We start from the raw sequence: 21,067 nt of genomic DNA, 5'->3' as shown, positions 1-21,067 counted from the left end.
CACGGAAAAAGGTACGACGAATAAAAAATACACGAAAATATAGGATAATGGCGAACGCCATGGGACGGTGTCAATTTTTCATCACCGACTGTTTACCGAGAGTAATGAATTTTTATCGGACATTACGGGGCTATTTACACGGATCAGTTTACTTATCGCCATAACGATGGGACCTACCTCACCATAGTCATACGACGTTTTTATTTTTAATTAGGTTACCCAAACTAATTAATTCTTTGCCGGAAGCATCGGCGTGGGCTCTCATTAATACAACACGGAGGTATTGACGGCCAACAAAATAGAAAAGAAGAAAAAAAAAAGAGAAAAAAAGAGAGAGAGAAAGAAAACGCTCGCCGATGGTGGAAAAAGTTCGTAATTTACGGGCAACGTAAACGCTCTGAGCGGCTGGAAACATCCCTTTTACTGGTTTTTTTTTTTTCGAAAATCCCATCGGACGATCCCGATTGATTAGCTTCGTTGTCGTTTGTCACACACTTCGGTTATTCTCTCTCTCTTTCTCTCTCTCTCTCCAATTTCTTTTTTATTTTTTGTATCTTTCTCCTATCTTTTTATTAAAAAAAAAAAAAAAAATAATAAACAAAAATAAAAAAAAAAAATAAAAAAGACTCTGTTAATAGAAACCTATCACTTTCCATTAACACTATATTTGTGTCCATCTCTTTCATAGATAATACTTTCTGAAACAAATAATCGCTCGAACTAATTTTTTTTAAAGGGTATGAGGAGATTTCGGTACGAGAAGAGATTGTTAACGTGATACCAGTTCGAAACTTCTCGACACACTTTCCCGTACTCCTTTTATTGTCTTTGTAACCTCTAGTTAGAAGGGTTATCGTTTCTAGTATTTTTTTTATAAGTACAAGCACGTGATTAGTGACAATCATTTTATAAAATTTATTATGAATGAGATAATTTAAAGCTTCGATAATACTTTTTGATTTCATATAATTTAATTAATTAAGATACTCTCGTGCAAGAGCCAAATGTCGATATAAATTTTAATAATCCAGAGGAATTTAATTTCTGATGCAATTTCCTATTTTATAATTTGATAGATAGATCATCGAGTAGTCAGAAAATAATGATCAATTATCGTTATTGTTGAAAATTATAAAAAAACGGATACAAAAAAACTTCGTACAAAGTAATAAAGAATAAATATAAAAAAAAAAAAAAAAAATTATCACTTGTCATATATCTATATATCTTATATATTGAATATATAAAAATATATACATTTTTTTCTCTTTGTTTTTTTTCTTTTTTCTTTTTTTTTTCTTTTTTTTTCCTAAAACGAGAAGTTCTTTTGATAAGCCCATTGATTAATCCGCACAATTCAATCGGATTCGAAAGCACTCTTACTTCGCGGTGTAACGTCGAAAGGCTGTCACTCAAGATCGAATAATAGACTTCTTGATAAGAAAGGAATGTCTATCAAATCTCTTTAAATCATTATCCATCGTGTCTTTACTTATCGGTCATATGAAAAAGATCGTCGACGAATAAAAAAAACAAAAAAAAGAAGAAAGAAAGGAAAAGAAAGAGAAAACAATCGTTTGAAAGATAAAACGAGTAAGTAAAGAAGAATTCATCATATTCGATCATTTTCATATCTAAATGAATTCTTACCTTTAATCCAGATCACTTTCTTCGTTGGAGGGAAAATGGAAGATCGATCGATCGACTCTAGTCCTTCAATTTCATACACGATTGGTCGCACTTGAAAATCAAAAATGGAAATGACTGTGGAACAACGTTGACAAATAATTCACTTCTATAATTGTTAATTCTCTTTCTTTTTCTCTCCCTTTCTCTCTCTCTCTCTCTCTTCTTTTTCTCTTATATGTTTCTTATCGTCTCTCGTAACGGATAAAAAGAACGGATAGAAGAAGGAAAAGCAGAAGGAAAAAAAAAAAAAAGAAAAAAAAGAAGAAGACAGAAATGGAATAAGATCGTAGAAAAAGGATAATCAGATACAATGACGATGATGATGATGATGATGATGATGATGACGATGACGATGACGAGAAATGTAAAATCAGAGAAAAGAGGATAGATTGAATCGAAAGAGAGGAAAGGAGAGGATGGAGAGGTACCGTTCCTCGCGATAGACGATACGCGGATGACTCGCCGGACGCGACTGACAGCACCGTGTTGCGCCACGTGGGCTCAGGCCGGCGCGTACTCACACACAAATATATACTTGCGCACGAGCGCGCCATTTACGATCATGCGCAACGTATACCTTCCACTACCGCCATCGTCGGCGCTATACAAGAACGGTACCACCAGTAAAGAGAGAGAAAAAGAGAGAAAGAGAGAGAGAGGGGGGGAGTATGAAACCTCATTCTATATCCTTCGTTTTCTATCCCCCACCCCTTCTCATTTACCACACCTCCTCCCTTTTTTTGGTGTTCTCGTTAGCTCGCATAATTAGTCGCGATCATCGATTACGCACCGTTCGTCCCATGAGCCATTTCTTTTGATCGCAAAAAGTTCATTTCTTATGATCCCATATGACTATCGATTGAAATTATTTAAGAAACATTGTATACCTTTCGTTTTTATTTATTTATTTATTTATTTATTTATTTATTTATTTTCTGTTACGTTTGCGAGAGAGAGAAAGAGAGAGAGAGAGACAGAGAAGAAATTCCGTGACATTGTAATTTTGTGAAAAGAAGAAGTTCGAAAGTAGGTAGGGAAGAAAAGCTGTTAACTTCCGGGAGATGTGGTTTAATTAAAAGCTCGGTTTCCATCTGACACGGAGAAAACAATTAAGGCATCACGAAGAGGTGTTCGATCCTTCGAGTTTCTTTATCCTCTCCTGCGTTTGTCCTTTCCCCTTTTTTCTTTTCTTTTTTCTTTTTTCTTTTTTTTTTTTTTTTTTATTAGAGTATCTCGAATGGAAGAACAATCGATCTGAGACTATCCGAAAGAGAAAAGAAGTAAGAGGAAAAATTGCTTCGTCTATCGAAAAGATCAGCGACATTTTCTTTCTGTCACTCTCACATGTCTCTAATTCGTTCGATCTCTCTCTCTCTTTCTCTCTTTCTCTCTCTCTCTCTCTCTTTATTTTTCTCTCTCTTTGTCTCTCTTTCCCTCTTTTTTTGTGGATTTGAACCTCGATTACTGAAGTACAAAGTACAAAAGAAACATTGTGAAATATTGATCGTGGTCGTAACCTGATTTACGTTCTACTCGAAGCCACTGACGTACAAGAAGAGCATTACCCACTGTTACGTGGACGACGTCATTCGATTAATTAAAATAATTATCTCTGGTACGTGTGACAGTAAAATCGAGCTTGCGCACGCGTGTTCGATCGTTTTCCTTTCTTTATCTTTATCATTGGCAGAAAAGCTTCGTGTTTACGTCGAAGGGACGTTTCAATGGGCGACAATGTGTTTTCATTTCGAGGTAAAAGAATCTATTCTCTTTCTTTCTCTCTTTCTCTCCTCTCTCTCACACATACAGATACACACACTGTCTCTCTCTTTCTCTCTCTCTTTCTCTCTCTCTTATTTCTTTGCTTATACAGGAAGAAACCTTCTTTGAAAATCCTAGTACGAGAACGTGTGCATCGTCGATTTCTTTTTTCGCAACAATATGTCTGCGAGGTAGCGACGAAAATAAACCGGAGCAAGAATAAGAGAATAAGAACGAGGAAGAATATTCTTTGTTCGTACAGAGGAAAGAACATGTTACGAATTCTGCGGTTCGCTTTCTTTTGAAAGAACATATACGAAGGGACGGAATAAAAAAGGACGCTTCGTTTTATAGAACAGACAAGAAGGATAAACAAAAGAAAGAAAGAGAGAGAGAGAGAGAGAGAGAGAGAAAGACAGAAAGTATTTGTAACGTGGAAAGGGCAAAAGCGATTAACGTTTTCTTTCAAGAACGAAGTATTAAACGTTCAAAATTGAACAATGTCGAAAAAAAATAAAGAGTACTTCTATCTCTTTTTACCTCTCTCTCTCTCTCTCTCTCTCTCTCTCTTTCTATCTCTCTTTCTTTTCTCTGGAAAACAAAATATTTCGTTTAAAACAGGACGATATTATCGATCCTTGAAGAGTAAATGCGTTTTTTGTTTTCTAAAATGAAAGAAAACGGCATCTACCTCCACCGAATTCTTTACCCATAATTTTACATTTACCCCCTTTCTAATTTCTACTTTCCAAAAGTAAGTAGTCATAATAACTGGTTTCAATTAATCTCCATTGAATTTGACGAAACAAAGTCTTTAAATAAGGAACACTTGGTTCTGCCCCATCCAAGACATAAAAAGAGGCCTCACTTAAAATGTCACGCTATTGTAACTTCAATGTAATTCCAAAATAATGAAAAGGGAGATATCCTCATTCCTCTTTCTTTATTATTTTGAAATGGCTCAAATTATCGACGATTTAATTAAGATCACGAAAGGATCATATATAAATAATTATATACATATATATATATATATATATATATATATATATATACATGATTTAATAATAGTTCTTGAAATATTTAATAATTATCCTGGTCGTGTAATTAATTGAAGCAACGAAATCTGTAAAAAAAAAAAGAAAAACAAATTTTTAAGTAAGTTTTGTTATCGAAAAATTGATATAAAGTTCGTACAGATACACGGATGCTCTCAGGTCTCCGAACGTAGAGCAACTCCGCGAAGCGGATGTGACTGGACGGTAGCCTAAGTCAGGGGTGACGTGAAGGAAAGAAAGAAAGAGAGAGCAATAGAAAGAAAGAGAAAAAAATAAAGAAAGATAGAAAGAGAAAGATAGTAAGGAAAAGAGAGAGAGATAAAAATAGAGAAAGAGAGATAGAAATAGAGATAAAAATAGAGAGAGAGAGAGAGAGAGAGAGAGAGAGAGAGAGAAAGAGAGAGAAAGAAAGAGAATGAAAGAAGGAAAGAGAAAAAGGAGAGAATGGAAAGATGGAAGGGAAGAGAAAGTAGCGGGCTTCAGGGACGATTTCAGGGACGGCTTCAGGACGGCTTCTGTGGGAAGCTGCTAATTACCAAGGCTTGTTTGAATCGTTACAGTGGCCATCGGGTTTCTTCTTCTATCACTAACGTTCCTGAACCCTTTCTCCTCTTCTCTTTCTCTTTTCACCTCCTTCAGCATCACAGCATACAGTCATCCCATAGTCCACCGAACTTCCAACGTTTCCTTTCCCAAACCATGTCTCCCCACTCTGTTCCTAATTCCGTTTCTCACTCCGTACCCTCCGGCATCGTCCACTGGCTTCTTCAGGGCAGCAGAAACGGAGGTACCACCATCATCATACCACCACCATCATCACCACCAGCATCAGGAACGACGGTGGTGGAACCTTTCCAAAGCGAACTCCTGCGCTTGCTTGCATTCAGGGCAACCACGGGAAAGACCCCGCTGTCTCGAGCGTGTTAATTAGACCTGCTTTTGTTTCGGAAAGAAGCCTGAGTGAGGTAAATATGGACGATCCAAACCGTATTCCTTTCTCATTCTTTCTATTTCTCTCTCTCTCTTTCTCTCTCTCTCTCTCTCTCTTTCATATTCCCTGTCTGTCTCTTTCCCTCTTTCTTTTTCTTTATCGTTTTCTTTCTTTAGTTCGCCTTATTTACCTGCCTTTTTATCCTCCGATCCTTTGCCTCCTATCGCCTTGGTTTTCCAAGTGTAAGGATGGCGAAGGAGCAACTGGAAATAGAGGGTTGAAAGGAGTTTCTCGTTTCTTTCGTTTCCATGAGGAAGTAATAATGAAAAATGAAGAAACCGTTGAGAACAATCACTTCTGAAAAAGAAAAAGAGAGAGAGAGAGAGAGAGAGAGAGAGAGAAAGAAAGAAGTTAGAGAGGCCTGGAGAGGGTGTAGAGGAGTGAAAGGAGAAAATTCGCGGTTGCTTTTAATTATCGACGTTTACGTGCTCGGCCGAGCGCCTTTCATTTGCAAATGCGCGAGATTTCGCGTATGCTGTTCCCGCAGAAGAACGGCAACGAATTGTCAAAAGATTTTGATTAACTTTATTGTCTCGAGAGAGGTGCTAATTAATGCCGATCTCGTTACTTTTGTCCGCAAAAAAGAAAAAAAAGAAACCGTATCTTCCTTCAATATCCTTTTTATTTTTATTATTTGAAAAAAGAAAAAACATTTGAAAATGAAAGAGCCGTGTTTCTCTAATTAATTTTTATCAGATTGCTATGTGTCACGTTTTGCCGGTATCGTTCTATTAAACATGACAACTTATTCGACAAATTAAAACGATTGTATTTCTGAGGTTTAATTGTTCACGTATTTAAAATTATTTCGCGTTTGACACGCGTGATAAACGGGCGTTTATCTTTATTCTGGTTTTTCTTTTCTTTTTTTTTTTTTTTACGAAAAAATAAATTAGAGATAAAAAGAACAGTATCATATCGGCATAAATGATATGATATTTATTAAACCGATTTGAAACACTTCAAATAATATTATACAATCCTGTTTATTTTAGAATTGGTTCGTTAGCGTATGTCATTAAGGGAAGACTGGTTATTAAATTGGCATTATATTTGCTAATAAACCAAATCCAATTGCTATATAATTTAATTATATTATGTATATGTAATTATAAATGATCGTTCAAATGAGATAAGTAAAAATATGAGAAAGAGAAAAATTTAGAACGTCGGGTGAACGACCGCGGAACCATCAACGTTTTCTTCACGAAAATTCAAGTTGAAAGGAAGCATACACGTGATTTTCTTGAAAGTGTAGGTGGTATTAAATTAGAAGCGCACCGGTAACCCCTTCATTTACGTCTCTCCATCTCTTCGTCTATCTTCCGTCATTTGGCTCTTTCTCTCCTTCTTCGTGTTTTGTGAGAGAAAGGGAAGCGGGAAAAGAATGAGAAAGAGATAAAAGAGAGAAAGAGATGAAGAATCTGAAGGGGCTGGATATTACGGACTAGTCGAGCCTACGTAAATTCATTCACGTTAGTCTTCTATCTTTATCTTTATCTCTCTCTCTCTCTCTCTCTCTCTCTCTCTCTCTCTCTCTCTCTCCTCTCTTTTTCTATCATTCATTGACACCGAACGAAGGGTCGCTGCGTGATGTTTACATTTCAATTATCCGACGCTTCGCTCGTGCCATTATTAGTATTTGCATGATTTAGTAGGAGAAGAAGCTTTCTCTGCCCCGTAGACCGTTCTGTCTGGCTCACCGATCGAGAGATGCTGTACTTTATGAGTTCCTCTTACGAAGCTCACCCTCTCGAACGAGAGGGTAGAACTGAGACAATGAGAAAATGAGTTGTATAGAAACTCGAGAATTTCGCTAGTAGCCAAACGATTCACGTCTTTTAATAATTGTCATTATTTCCACTTTTTAGCGTAACAACTTTTTCGATACAATTACACTATTTAAATATACTGTATTAAAATAAATAAAAAAAATATATATATATTTAATATATATATATATATATTAAAATAAATTTGTCATGAATTATATATTATTGAAATAATCTAGTTATTGTTAACTCTGTATATAACTTTGATGTCATACTTTTGTATACCTACTTGAAAAAAGAAGAAAAAAAATTAAAAAGCTTAAAAAAGTTGATGGAAAGATTAAAGAGATCAAGAACTTACGGATACATTATGCATACATAGTAATTTTTTAATATACGAGTAGAATTTTCGTCGATCAACTTTGATGGAAGACGGTAAAGACGAATTGAATTTAAGAAAGAGAAAAGCTGAAGACTTACGGTTAAATGATTCAAATCCGCGATTAAGTTCGAGCAAAAATGTACGTACGAGTTTCGAGATCGCGGCTTTAAAGTAAACTCGTCGGTATAAAACTTTTACACTGGCCGAAGGAAAATCGAGCGCGTTTGTAATCGTTGAAGCGAAAGCCGTATATAAATTAGAAGTTTTGAATCGACGTATATACCGCTCATGTATTTTAAATGCGAACTAGCTGCAATCTTTCCCGGTAAAGAATTTTATTATAAGAACGTATATGATATTTAGTTATCTGAATTAATTTTACCTGCTGTTCCTTGTTTCGTAACATAATCATTTAAACGTCAAACAATTTCAATTATCGTATATCTTTATTTTAAATTATATCATATTCATTTATCATATTGTGTCTAATTATTAATATACATATGTCACGATAATGAATTCATTATAAGAATGAGTGATATAATTTTTTTCATTTTTGTTAAATAATATCTTCTAATCATAATATGAGCGGAAAACGAAGTAAAACCTTTTTTTATTTCGTCGGATTTTATAATTCCATAATATCGAGAAGAGAACGAAGATGAATTAACGAATCGTAGAGAAGGGAAATATATATATATATATATATATATATATATATATATATGTGTATATATAGAAAGAAAATCATTGAGATAGGAAAGAAACGGAACATTTTGCGCTCGTTAAAACGTACCAATTCAGCATCCATTGCAAACCGGAAGGAAGAGAGTCGCCTTCTTTGCATGAAATGAAGGGCTGACCCATTTCTCATGCTTGAATTATCCTTGAATAAAACTATAGCTTTATCTCTATCAAGAGTTCCACTTTAAAATATAATTTAAGAATGGCGTATAGAATAATATTTTCTTTTTCTTTCTTTTCTTTTTTTTTCTTTCTTTTTTTTTTTTTTGCTCGCAATAGAAGTTAAACATCAATTGTACGATTTTTAAGAGATTATAAAAGATTTTCACAAATATGAATCCCTTTGATTAATTATACATGATTTATATAAAGTATACTATTAATAACAAAAAATGAATTTCAAAGGAAATAAAATTCATATATGACGATTCAACAAAATCAATAAAATATAACAATTCTCGATTCGATTGTTGTATGTGTAAACGGAAACGCAGTTCGGTGTTTCCGGTGCGTTCAATGGAACGCATAAGATAAACGTGGTTTTATCGTAACGCGCAGCCGATCGTAGATTATTCAAAAATAGCAATCTATCGTTGTCTGGTATACGACTATGACGACGAACTCTCGTCACTAACAAAGTTTCTCTCACGGCACATTTAGCGATTCTCTTCGACTACTTCAATCGGGAATACTAGAGAAGAAGGATGGAGTATACGAGAGGAGTATCGATTATCATCGATCGAGATTCATATGCGAGTGCGTTCACACTTCTCTCAACGAGAAAGAATGCGCAAAATACCGTGAATAATCGAACATGAGTGTCATACCAGGGAATATATTACAATGTTCGCTTGAAAAATCATTTAATGTCACATCGATCATTTTTCTTCCTTTTTTTTTCTTTCTTTTTTTTTCTATCACTTTCCACCCTTTCGTCCTCACGTCCACTTGAATTCTTCCCTTTTGACGTATCATCTTTTTAAATTATCCTCCTCGATGCTATTAAAAATATCTTCGATCTTTGCTATCGTTTTTGTTTTTAAATCGATATTATGTGTCTCGATCGATTAATCGAAAGGAAAATTATTGACCACTTGTAGACGTCTGCTTCTTAAGTTTATTTACGATCTCGCATTTATTATCGCACGATTTTCCGCAGTAGTAATTTTAAATGTGTTTCATTCAAATTTTGAATTAATCGATGAAGAAAAGTAAGATCGTTTTCTACAGATAGATTAAAGATCCTTCATTCCCTCGTTTTAACAAACGGAAATGAATTTCCTGAAAGTAAACGTTACGAGATGTTTTGGGAATTTTACGAGTTCTTCGATGAGGTCATCCTACTATGGACCATCTATTATCCGTTATCTTTTGATGGGGCTCCATCGAATGGACGGTCATTGAACTAATCTTGTTCTGAGAATGTTTTTCTATCGTTTGACGATCCCCTAACGAACGATATCGATGTCCAATGTAATAAAATTCTTTTCTTAGTGCGATCCCGTATCGAATTGATCTTTATAGAAAAATATTTTATTTTCCTCTTCGCTTCTCGTATTATATTGAAAAGAAAGAAAAAGGAAAACTTGATTTAACTAAAATATAAATTTCAATCGAATAGATATAGTTTCCAAAAAATTTCGAGTAAATCTTAATCAGTCAATATTGAATCTCGAAATCGAATTTTCGTGGCGATATTAATCGAAAGGATAAAATGATATTCCATTGTGAAAATTGGACGGTTCTCGTCTTAGATGATTAATTAAGATTTTCTTTCAAACATTCTATACATATATATATATATATATATATATATATATATATATATATACGTTTTATCTACGATCATAAACGAGCAATAATGGCGAAGATCCTTCGGGGCAGATAACTGACCGTTTTCGAACAAAGACGATAGATATAAACGCACGAGCTGTCTTCGACAAGTCTCTGGCATCCTGCTTCGCGGCTCGCTTGTTTCTCAACGAGAGATTAGTTCCCAGGAAACGATCGTCCTCGTTGTACTCTCGTTGACGTTCTCGCGGATCGTCGACTTTATGAGAACAGGATCGCTCGCGTCATTGACTACCATCTCGAAACTCGAAACTCGGCTTCTGCGAATGGCGGCAGTTAGTTCGTTCCATCTCTAACCCTGCATTTATTCCAAAACTTTGGGAATATCAGATCGACGATGGAGTGTATAAGAGAGATGTAGAGAGAATATATGAGAGAAAGAGAGAGAGAGAGAGACAGAGAGAGGTGCTTTAGTTCTCCTCTCTCTCTCTCTCTCTCTCTTTCTCTCTCTCTCTCTCTCTATTTCTCTCTCTTTCACCATCCAAGTCATAGTAACTGCAGTTTGCGAAGACTAACCGAGGATAGATAAGACCAGGAAGGCTCGGACGCGTTCGTTCGTCGATGAACGATATGCTCGAGGGTAAGCTCTGTCCTAGCGGGTTTGTGCTTTGTCGATCGTCTTTACTCAAGAAGTCGGTATACAATATATTGTAGATACACTTTCGACATTTCGATTTGCTTTGCAACGTGTATACGAAGGGATTGATTGGATCGAGATAAACGCGTAAAAGGATTTTTCTTAACGTACTCGTTTCAATATAATTAATATAAAAATATTAATGCATTATTATTGATATTCGTTCTGATAAAAGGGAATTAATCTTTTATTTTTTATTTCCCCGTAGCTTCTCTTTATCTCAAACATATTTAATAAATATGCTTAATTATTTTCTTACGTGGATGCTAATAAAAGTTTTATAATTTTTCTAGAAAAATTTTTTTCTGAATACCATTCTCGATCACTTTAGTTAATCATCTATCCTATACTGTTCATCATTTTTACCTAGCTGGTATGAGCTCTATGATAAAACTCCTCCTCGTAGCACTCTTTTCATTTAACACGCATCATGCGTAACCAGAAAATTAATCGAAGAAGAGCATTAATTACTGCCGATAGACGAATGCATTAACGTGGAATTCGACGGGAAACGCATCTGCTATGCGTTCTCTTCAACGTCGAACGCGAGTAGAAAGCAAGAAAGGAAAGACAGAGACAGAGATAGAGAGAGAGAGAGAGAGAGAGAGAGAGAAAGAGAGAGAGAGAGAAAATCAGTCGAGGCAAAGTCGCGTTCTCCAGATTACAAAGGTCGCCCTCTCTCTTTCTCTCTCTCCCTCTCTTTCTCTTTCCCTCTCTTTCTCTTATACACACGCTCTCACATACGACAGAGGTACTAGGAGTGCACTTTTCATTTCAAGGACAATGGACTGGCTCGATATCATCGTTCATCGTGTACCAACGATATATCGTGCACGCTTTAAACCTTTTAGGTCGTGGCCCAACGTTAGCACCGACGCCGACGCCGACGCCAAATGAGATGGCAGCCCGCGGAGAATGGAACGTGAAAGGCTCTTAGCAGGTGCTTTAGGTGGGCGTGTTCGACCGCGATATAGTACCTTTTAACCGTGGAAACAGCGAAAAGCATCACGAGCATGCTTCTCTCTCTCTCTCTCTCTCTCTCTCTCTCTCTTTCTCTCTATCTATCTATCTATCTTTTCCACACTCGGTCTTTCTACATTTCCCTTCTCTTTTGCTTTTCCACTCCTTGCTTCTTCTCCGCATCACCGACATATTCTCCATGCCTTTCTTGAACAAAGCCAAGCGATCGTCATGTGAAAAATGCAAGCTAAAGATGCATGTTTTGAATGCTTCAATCTTTCTCTCTATCGGCTCTCTTTCGAGCACTGAAAAATGAATTTGGCTCGGTTTTACGTCTATCTCTTGGTTCGCGTTCTCCTGTCTATACGTTTATTTAAGTGCATGTCTCTGTATTAGAGTGTTTGCATTGGAAAGTTTGCGGTCACAGGTAACGGCACTCGTGCGGAATATCGAGCGAGTTTAACTCGGACTCCATTGGTGCTCTGGACGTTTCAAGCTCGGCCTCATAATTTTTCGAAAACCAAACACACAGAGTTTATATCCAGGATTGTTTTCTACCATTTATAAATTCGATTTTATCCTTTATTCCACACGAACTGAAAGAACGTCGTGGGAAAAAAACAAAAAATTCTTGAAAATAAATCGATAAGAATAATCGTTTTCGTCGAATATATTTCGTGACAAAATTGTTTTTTTTCTTTTTTTTTTTTTTTCTACTCCGTAAAACGAACGAAAGAAAGTAGTGGTTAGTTAGTTTATTTGCTGATCATTTGGCAAACTATCCTGTAGGAGACGACTCGTAGGAAGTTCACTAAATGTTCGGGATAAAACAAATTGCATGCGTTATTTCATACGTCGGTAAAAATAAAATAAACGAACGGTCGATTCTAAATATTACAAGTCGTTTACGTGAACCGAGATAGACGATTTTTTGGCTTTCTTCCGACTTTCACGTCGTTGGAAAAAAACTCCACCCTTACGATTTGCCTCGATACTTTATCCATTCTTTATGCACCGAAAACCCCCGTCGTGGTTCCGCCATAAAGAAAATCCGTGACGGCTCCGACTTTTTCTCGATGTACATAACACCTTTCTCTCTCTCTCTCTCTCTCTCTCTCTCTATCTATCTCTATCTCTCTCTCTTTGTACCTACTACCAGTAAAACTATATCGTTGGCACCGGAACACCATCGAAACGACTCCCCCACGATGTTATAGAACGTCCGTTAGCTCCTTTCTTCACAGCAGGGACCCAAGATTCGAACTAAAAAGCCCTTTCGAACTCGAGCTGTCCGATCGACGAACCTCGAACAAAAAAAGAAAGGGGTTCGTTGCTTATTTCCGTGGAAGTAAATGTCATTCTTTGACCTTCTTTTTTTTTTTGTTTTTTTTTTCTTAAATATATCTACTACCTTTCGAAGGGGGAGAAGATAATTTATATTTCTAATCGATCGAGACATTTTTAATCGAGTCAATTGAGTGGTATTAAAAATATAAAATATTTTATATTTATTGTAACTCGACGCAATGAATACATTTTTTTTTTTTTTTCGGAGAACGATGTATTATATTTCGACGAGGATATTTTATAATTGAGTTTACGCGTAGCAAATGAAATTAAAAAAAAAAAAAGAAAAAAAAGAACCAAATAGAAAAAAGAAAAATATGGTTGAAATAAAAAATAAAAAAAAAAATAATATGACGTTTTTGTTAATGTAAAAAAAGTGAAAATGAAAAGATAGAAACGAGAATTCTTAAAAAATTTTAATCCACGAAGACTTACCAGATATCTAACATTTTCTCTACAAGAGTCAAGTAAGAGCGTGATCCTTCTTTCGTTTTTTCTCTCTCTTTCTCTCTCTCTCTCTATCGCCATTTACAGTAGGTATTAATCCTGAAGTCAAAGGATAGAGAGTAAAGGCCGAGGAAATGTAACGTGGCCAGGCGGCGTTAGGACTCTTGAACGCTCGCCAAATACGATGGTCGTCGTTTTAATTTTTATTTTTCCTCCTTTTCACGTGTTCACCTTCCTCCTACGGTACTCCGTAAACAGTAATAAAAGTGCGAGCGCGCGTTGGTCCTATCTCGAAATGAATTGAATTGGCTACGGATACGAGACCGGTCGAAAGACCATACTTGCGATCCTCTAACGAGACGTCGTATAAATTTCAAAACGACTCTACCGGCTCTTTCGAGAAAAATACCACGCGATAAGAACTCGAGCTTTCGCTTCTCGAATAATTTCATCCACCTTCGATTTGTCGCATTGTAATTCTACAAAATGGACGAACGTACAAATGTATGTGTGTATATAAATACACACACATATATATATATAGGTTTGTATGTGAGCAGTATGTATATCTTACTTTCTTGCTCGATGACTTGTCCCTCGTTGATTCTGTTTAATCTTAATTCATCGTTTCTCCTTGTCTTTACGATAAAACGTCGAGAAATTTCGTCCTTGAGTATTCATCGCTCGAGCATAATTATGCGGAACGCGTACGGCTCTAAGGCATCGTCTCGAGGGTAACGCGAGTGATTACACGGTTAATCTTCGTCGTCAAACAACATGAAAAATCGTCTTTAAAGTATCCGACGACGCTTGAATCTTTTAGAATTCCTTTCGAATACGTTGATCGGCTCCATTACCGATCGTATGTAATATCCTGCCAAGTCTAAATGGGAATTTAATAATCGTAATTACCTTCCCACTTATCGCATAAATCTTATATTATACCAGATATGTTTCATATTAAGTCAAAATCGATGAAATACTTTAACCTCCCCTATCCCACCCCCCCCCCATAATCGTTATCTTTTTTTTATTTTCTTTTAAAACAAAATGAGAATGTCTCAAGATGATACTTAATGATCCTTTAATTATGCCATCAAAGGAATTATCAAAACAAAAAATCATGTTTTAATTTATAAGGTCAATTTTCCAATCTTTGTTGACTAAACCGTTTTTTATTCGACATATATATATATATATATATATACCTTTTATTAGATTCATCGTAAATATAAAAAGATGGTAAGAAATGTCAATGGTGTTAACATTACTTTTCATTCGTAGAATAAACAATTGAAAGAGAGTAGAATTTCTGGAATCGTGAAAGAATTTGGCTATTTCTAAGAACGTCCATTGTTCGAGGAAAGTAAATAGACTCTGCGAGTCACGAGTTACGCGGGAAGAAACGTTGAGGTTGCATCGTTAGCGTGGTGAGAATGCATTGTCTCGGACGATAGAAAACGTTCGTTCGTTTAATCTTTCGAGTTGTTATCCTTCTCAGAGTGTAACGTCGTTAGCTCGTGTTTCCGAACATGGTTCTTGCGAGTGATATAATGCGAGTATATTGTATATTAGTAATAATAGTAGGAAGGCGTGAAGGTCATGCGCTTCTTCTTACGCCACAATAGCTTAATGTCAGTTTTATCGTAACGATAAATCAAAACGCCGGAGAAAAGTCGAATTACTTTAGGACGAAAAGGAAAACAAATAAGAGGACGATCCGGTAGAGTGGCTTGGTAGCCTAAGAATCCGTGACTCGCGTTAAAATGCTCGCGTGTTACGTGGGATTAATGAGATAAGAACGACAAGACCGTAAATGGTCGGCCGATAAGCGAAACTCGTTAAAAAGGATACTTTCAAACGCGCGGATATCAGCCCGACGATATTCGCCTTTAGTTCTCTCCAAGATGAATCTTAAGCTCTTACTATAATCTACCGTATATTTTTTTTTTCTATTTTTTTGTTTTGTTTTGTTTTTCTCTTCTTTCTTCGATTTTTTTTTTTTTTTTTTTTTTTTTTTTTTTTATTCAATTTCGCAGATCGAATAAATTGCAACGAGTTCTTAATTAAATTACAAGAAAATAGCACGCAAATGTGTTTACAATTTTTTTTACACGAAGTTCTTATTAATTTTCATTTTTCTTTTTCTAAATTTCCATTCTAATTTAATCCTTTTAATGATTAGCTATCCTTTACCTTTGCTATTTCAATTTGATTATTCTGATTTAATTATTTCGATTTTCTTATTCCATTTAAGATATACTTATTCGGCTATCTATATCTCATTAGATTTATTTAAATATTCTTGAATAGCTATTTCGATTTTATTGTTCTATCTTAATCATTGTCTCAATTTAATTATTCTCTGATTTAGTTATCTCGATTTAATCTTGTATATTATTTTGTCTTATATATATATATATATATATATATATATATATATATATATATCGATTGAAAAACTTTTTATTTCATTCGTGTCATCGGATTAGGAAATATCTCGATAGAATGATCTCACTACCTGTTCTCAGATATAACGTGAATTGGTAACTCGTGAATCGATACATCTCTCTTTTCCAGGTGGTCAGAGCACACGTGTCGTGGCGTCTCGTATTATTACGTGGAGAGAGAGGATAGTTTCTCCTTTCTTAGCGATTTAATGGCCACTTGTCGGGTGTTCGCCGCGAGCCGGTAAGCTAGAAGAACTGCTTTAATTATGGCGCGGCCTGTAAGAAAATTATTAGCGAAGATCGGACCTCCCGGCGGGATACGATGAATTTGCAATAATCACTCGAATCCATTGCATTTTCTTGCGCCTCTTTGGAATTAACTGCTTGGAGCTACAATGGAAAAAAAAAAAAAAAAAAAAAAAGAGAGAGAGAGAAAAAAGAAATGTAAAATAAAATTAAATAAAATAAAAAAAGAGGAAAAAGAAAATAGAAAAAGAAGGACAAAAGAAAGAGAAAGAAAGATAAAGGACTAAGAAGGAAAGAAGGAAATAAAGAAGAAATGAAGAAAGAGAAAAAGAGATGAAAAAACGTTTTCTACGGAGTTTAATGACTCTTAGAACGAAAGGTCCGATGGATCCCTTCAAAAAGAGAAAAGAGGAAAGACAGATCGAAAGAGATGCTGGCCGTTAACTTGGTACAATGTTGAAACGATTGCTATTGATTCAGAGTACGAGCGGCAAGTCCGAGCGGATTCTTCGTGAAAAACGTCGAATTCCTTTTGTTTTTATGGCTTAACAATGTTCCACGCGTCTGATCCAAGTTTCTCGATTCTCGGAACGATTCTCTTTAATGACGATAAGAAAAAAGGCATCCGATTAAATATCAAGTCGAGCTATTAATTCGATCGAAGACAATACGATTGTTTCTTCTTCTGTCTTTGAAATCTTAAAGGAAAAAGAAGATTTATTCGGTATCATAAATTAATTTATATATATATATATATATATAGTTTTTTTTTCTTTATTTTATTACTTATTTGCATTTTTTGTTTCTTTTTTAATTATGTATTTCCCATACGACTTTAAATCAAATCGTAACGTCGCTAGATTCGCGGATAATAAATTCTTAAAGGAGCAACAACGCGTACGCGCATCGCATCATGGCAAACAATATGCCGTGTGTCTTATCAATTTATTCGCGGTCCCTCGCGCGATATTTATGTATGAAAATTTGTATGCAGACGTTTCGAGGGACGGCAGCTCGTCGAGATGTTCGCCTCGATCCTATGAGCCGTCTGAGTGTTAATAAAATATGTATCCTGGGTAAACCATGCCGTATTTCGAGTGGATGCGTTGTCATACAAGACATAAAAACGTATATATATGTATATATATATATATATATATATATATATATATATATATGTATATATGTATATATGTATATATGTATATATGTACCGTCTATCTGTAAGCATAAATTATAGCAAATTATACGATTTTTCTTGCAAACATTGATATTATAATGTGATAATACGATCAATAATTTTAATTATGTTATGTACATATCAATTTTATTTTATTATTATTCTAATATATGATCGTAGGCATTATTAATTTTAATAATTAACAAGTCTGTTGGATTTTAATTCATAATTGATTTTAACAACAAATTTAATATTCTGTGAATATTACCATAATTTTGATGTTATAAAGAAAAAAAAAAAAAAAAGAGAGAAAAAGAAAACAACAAAATTATATGTACTTAACGATACACTCCAATAAGTATAAACTTATTAAATTTATTTTATTTTTATCCTCAATAAATTCAATTGTCGAATGTATATATCGGCATTGTACCGTTAAGTATCCTAAAGGATCAAGAAGCGGAACGAAACGTTTATGCCGTTCTCATTAAAGATTAATACCATCGAGTTAAGAAGATATTAGAGAAATAGGAAAAGAGAGAGAGAGAGAGAGAGAGAGAGAGAAAAAGAGAGAGAGAGAGAGAGACAGAGCAAATCCTTCGAGTATTCTACTTTCGTCTGATCGATTTTGAAGAAATAATAGCTCTTAAGAAGTAGCACGTGTTATTTTTAAATTTTATACATACACTCTTGCAAGGACATTGTTTTAAAGGTTATTGTTCTACGAGGGAAGAAAAAAGAAGAGTGCATTAAAGATTGCATATTGTTTCGAACCTTGATGAGAAAGGAAACAAGGATGATAGTAATTCTTTTCTACGAATTTATAAGTATGCAACTAGCAATAAAAATTTTTCGAACAATGAAATAAACAGTTTTTTCATATAATCGATCGAACGAATGAACATTCCCCGATGAATTTCCAAATATATATATATGATCGATATTGACCGTCATTGTTTTAGTCATTATTATAGGATAATTCTCGTTTTAATCAGATTTTTACATTATGAAACATTATTGAATATTTAATATCCTATCTTATAAAACTGTATTTTCCTTTGATTTTCGTCATCGCATTAATCTATGAAATCTTCTCAATCGCCGATTTGAGTTCGTTCATATGGAAGTTTTTAGTATAAAATTATACACTTTGTAATTTATAACTCGATGTATATCAATAAAAAAATCTTGATATATATATATATATATATATATATCGCGAAAATATTGTACATGGTATATATGAACGAGGAGAAATATGTTTGGACTGTAATATCGCGTTCTCGCAGACGTTTTCGGTTTTCCCTTTCCTATTCCTCCCACTTTTCTCCCTCTCTCTCTCCTCTCTCTTTCTCTCACTCTCACTATCTCTCTCTCTCTCTCTCTTTCTCTACTCTAGACGCATAAGTTTGATATCACTGCGAGCCTTCATCGACTCTTTGCGGAACCAATATATCCTTGCGGCTCCATTCACCCAGTGATAAGCCAGCTTCGTATTCATGTGTAAATACCCCTTCTCCCACCATATGCCTCTTCTCCTTTCGCCGAAAGTTGCTCTCTTTACCCCCACCTTATCTAAACTTCATCTTTCTACTCGTTCCGCAGTAGACGGCCTTTTACAGCGAAGAAAAATTGCGAAAAATTGAGTCTCGCGCTTGCTTTCCTCCCATTTTACCCCATGTTTCTTTTCTTTTTTTTTCTTTTTTTTTTTTTTTATTTGTTACGTTTCTTTTTTTTCTTTTTTCCTTTTACCGATCCGCTGTTTTTTTCTTTTAATAAATTTTTCAGGCTTGTTTTTTTAATTAAAATTATACACACACATATATATATATATATATATATATATATATATACATATATATATATTATAAAATTATACATATAATTGAACGAAATGAAATTTTAAACGAGTATAAAAATAATAAATGATAGATTTGAAATAATAATCCGTGCTATATGAAAATTAATAATATTTTTCAAGGTTTTATCTTAAAATCACTTTATAGAAAATATTCTAATGAGAATGTTCGAAAGAAACTAGTAAAGTTGCGAACGATTTCCATTTTAAAGAGATCAAACTAGAAGGTAGATAAGTTTTATTCTTTTTATTCTTTCTACCTTTGGGAGCACATCGATGTTGGGAATTGTTTCTTTTCTTTCGAAGACTTTGATGTGAAAAGAAGAGAAGGAGGGTTCCGGTTTGATCGTAAACGGGTCTACACATGGCGAAGAGTGTTCCTCGTTTGTGGCATTGAGAAGAAAATTAATTCTATCTTTCGCCTCACCTTCGAATGCACGGGAAAAAGAAGATACAAGCTAACCTTGAAGACCTCGAATAAAGTATATAAGACTTGTTCGTCGTCTTATTTAATCACAACCACCCACGATGAAAAGCAAAACATGTATTTTTAATTCAGATACTCCTCTATCTTTGTCTCTCTCTCTCTCTCTCTCTCTCTCTCTCTCTCTCTCTCTCTCTTTCACTTTCTCTTTCTCTTTCCCTCTCTCTATTTCTCTCTCTTTTTATCTTTCTTTATGTCGATAAAATCTGTGCATTTATTATTTATACGCTCGCTATGCTTATATATAGCAGAAAAATATTTTTACGAAAAAACGAGATAAAAGAAGTTGACGTCTTTTCAATTCAACTATAACTCAGTGCTATTACAAAAGATATGAATTTGAATAAGAAAGATAATCGGTGATCTTTATAATAGATCGAAGAAAGTAAACTTATAAGAAATTGTAGACCAAAGTAAAGTATTGTATATCGTCTGTATGTACAATGGAACAACTTAGTTAAGTCTTTTCAATACTTAAACTCTTCAAGACTTCGATAATAAAGATAAGTCGAAGAAAATGAACTATATCTTGAGATCACATAGAGACTTTGAATTTAAAATCGGTAAAGTAAACAAGAAGAAACGATATTCTTTCTCTCTCTCTCTCTCTCTCTCTCTCTCTCTCTCTCTCTTTCGATAATGAGTAATCTCTTGATATATATATATATATATATATATATATATATATATATATATCGACATCAAAGAAACATCCTTGCCATGATGCAGTTTCTCTGAATACGGCAAACATCGTTGATGATCTGAAAATGCGATTCAATTAAAGCGAGAGAATCTTAGTAGGAGTTTCGAGTCTATCTTCGTTGGTTTCTTGCCATGTTTGAAAAGGAAGTGGATTGAGACTGCGAAAATTGAAATTCTTTGAATCGAAATAAAATATTCTTTTTTCTTAAGTATTATATATAAACATTTGTTTTATTTATACGGTTAATTCAATTGATATCATAAAGCCGTGTATTTAATTCTTTGAAAATTTAAATATGAAAAAGTCTTTAAAGTTAAAATTAAAATAATCTTTATGATATATCTAAATTATATAAGTGATCGTAAAGGATAAATGTATTACTACAACGAAGAATTCTCGTCTTGTGAGATTGATTCTTCGTTATAACAGAACAAAAATATTATTCTATGTTCTATCACCTTGATAGAAAAAAACAGAAACGAATGTTTACTATTCCGAATATTTACT

General features: G+C 34.5%; 1 protein-coding gene across 7 annotated transcripts in view; it reads right to left on the bottom strand.

The window, feature by feature from the left end:
* LOC124423679 (tensin-1-like) overlaps positions 1-21,067 on the bottom strand; it is a 196,134-nt gene that overhangs the window by 132,028 nt on the left and 43,039 nt on the right. For 2 of the 7 annotated variants that reach the window (XM_046961775.1, XM_046961800.1), the window contains exon 1: positions 1,651-2,173. The exons of 3 other annotated variants lie outside the window; for them this stretch is intronic. The gene's annotated coding sequence lies outside the window, so the exon portion shown is untranslated. Of the gene's footprint in view, positions 1-1,650; positions 2,174-21,067 lie in introns of those variants that run through there. 2 more of the 7 variants (XM_046961766.1, XM_046961783.1) reach the window with 1 other exon arrangement.

This window comes from Vespa crabro, chromosome 1 (assembly GCF_910589235.1).
Source record: "Vespa crabro chromosome 1, iyVesCrab1.2, whole genome shotgun sequence".
NCBI lineage: Eukaryota > Metazoa > Arthropoda > Insecta > Hymenoptera > Vespidae > Vespa > Vespa crabro.
Note: the sequence above shows the minus strand (reverse complement) of the source record. Positions and strands in the feature narration are given on the sequence as shown.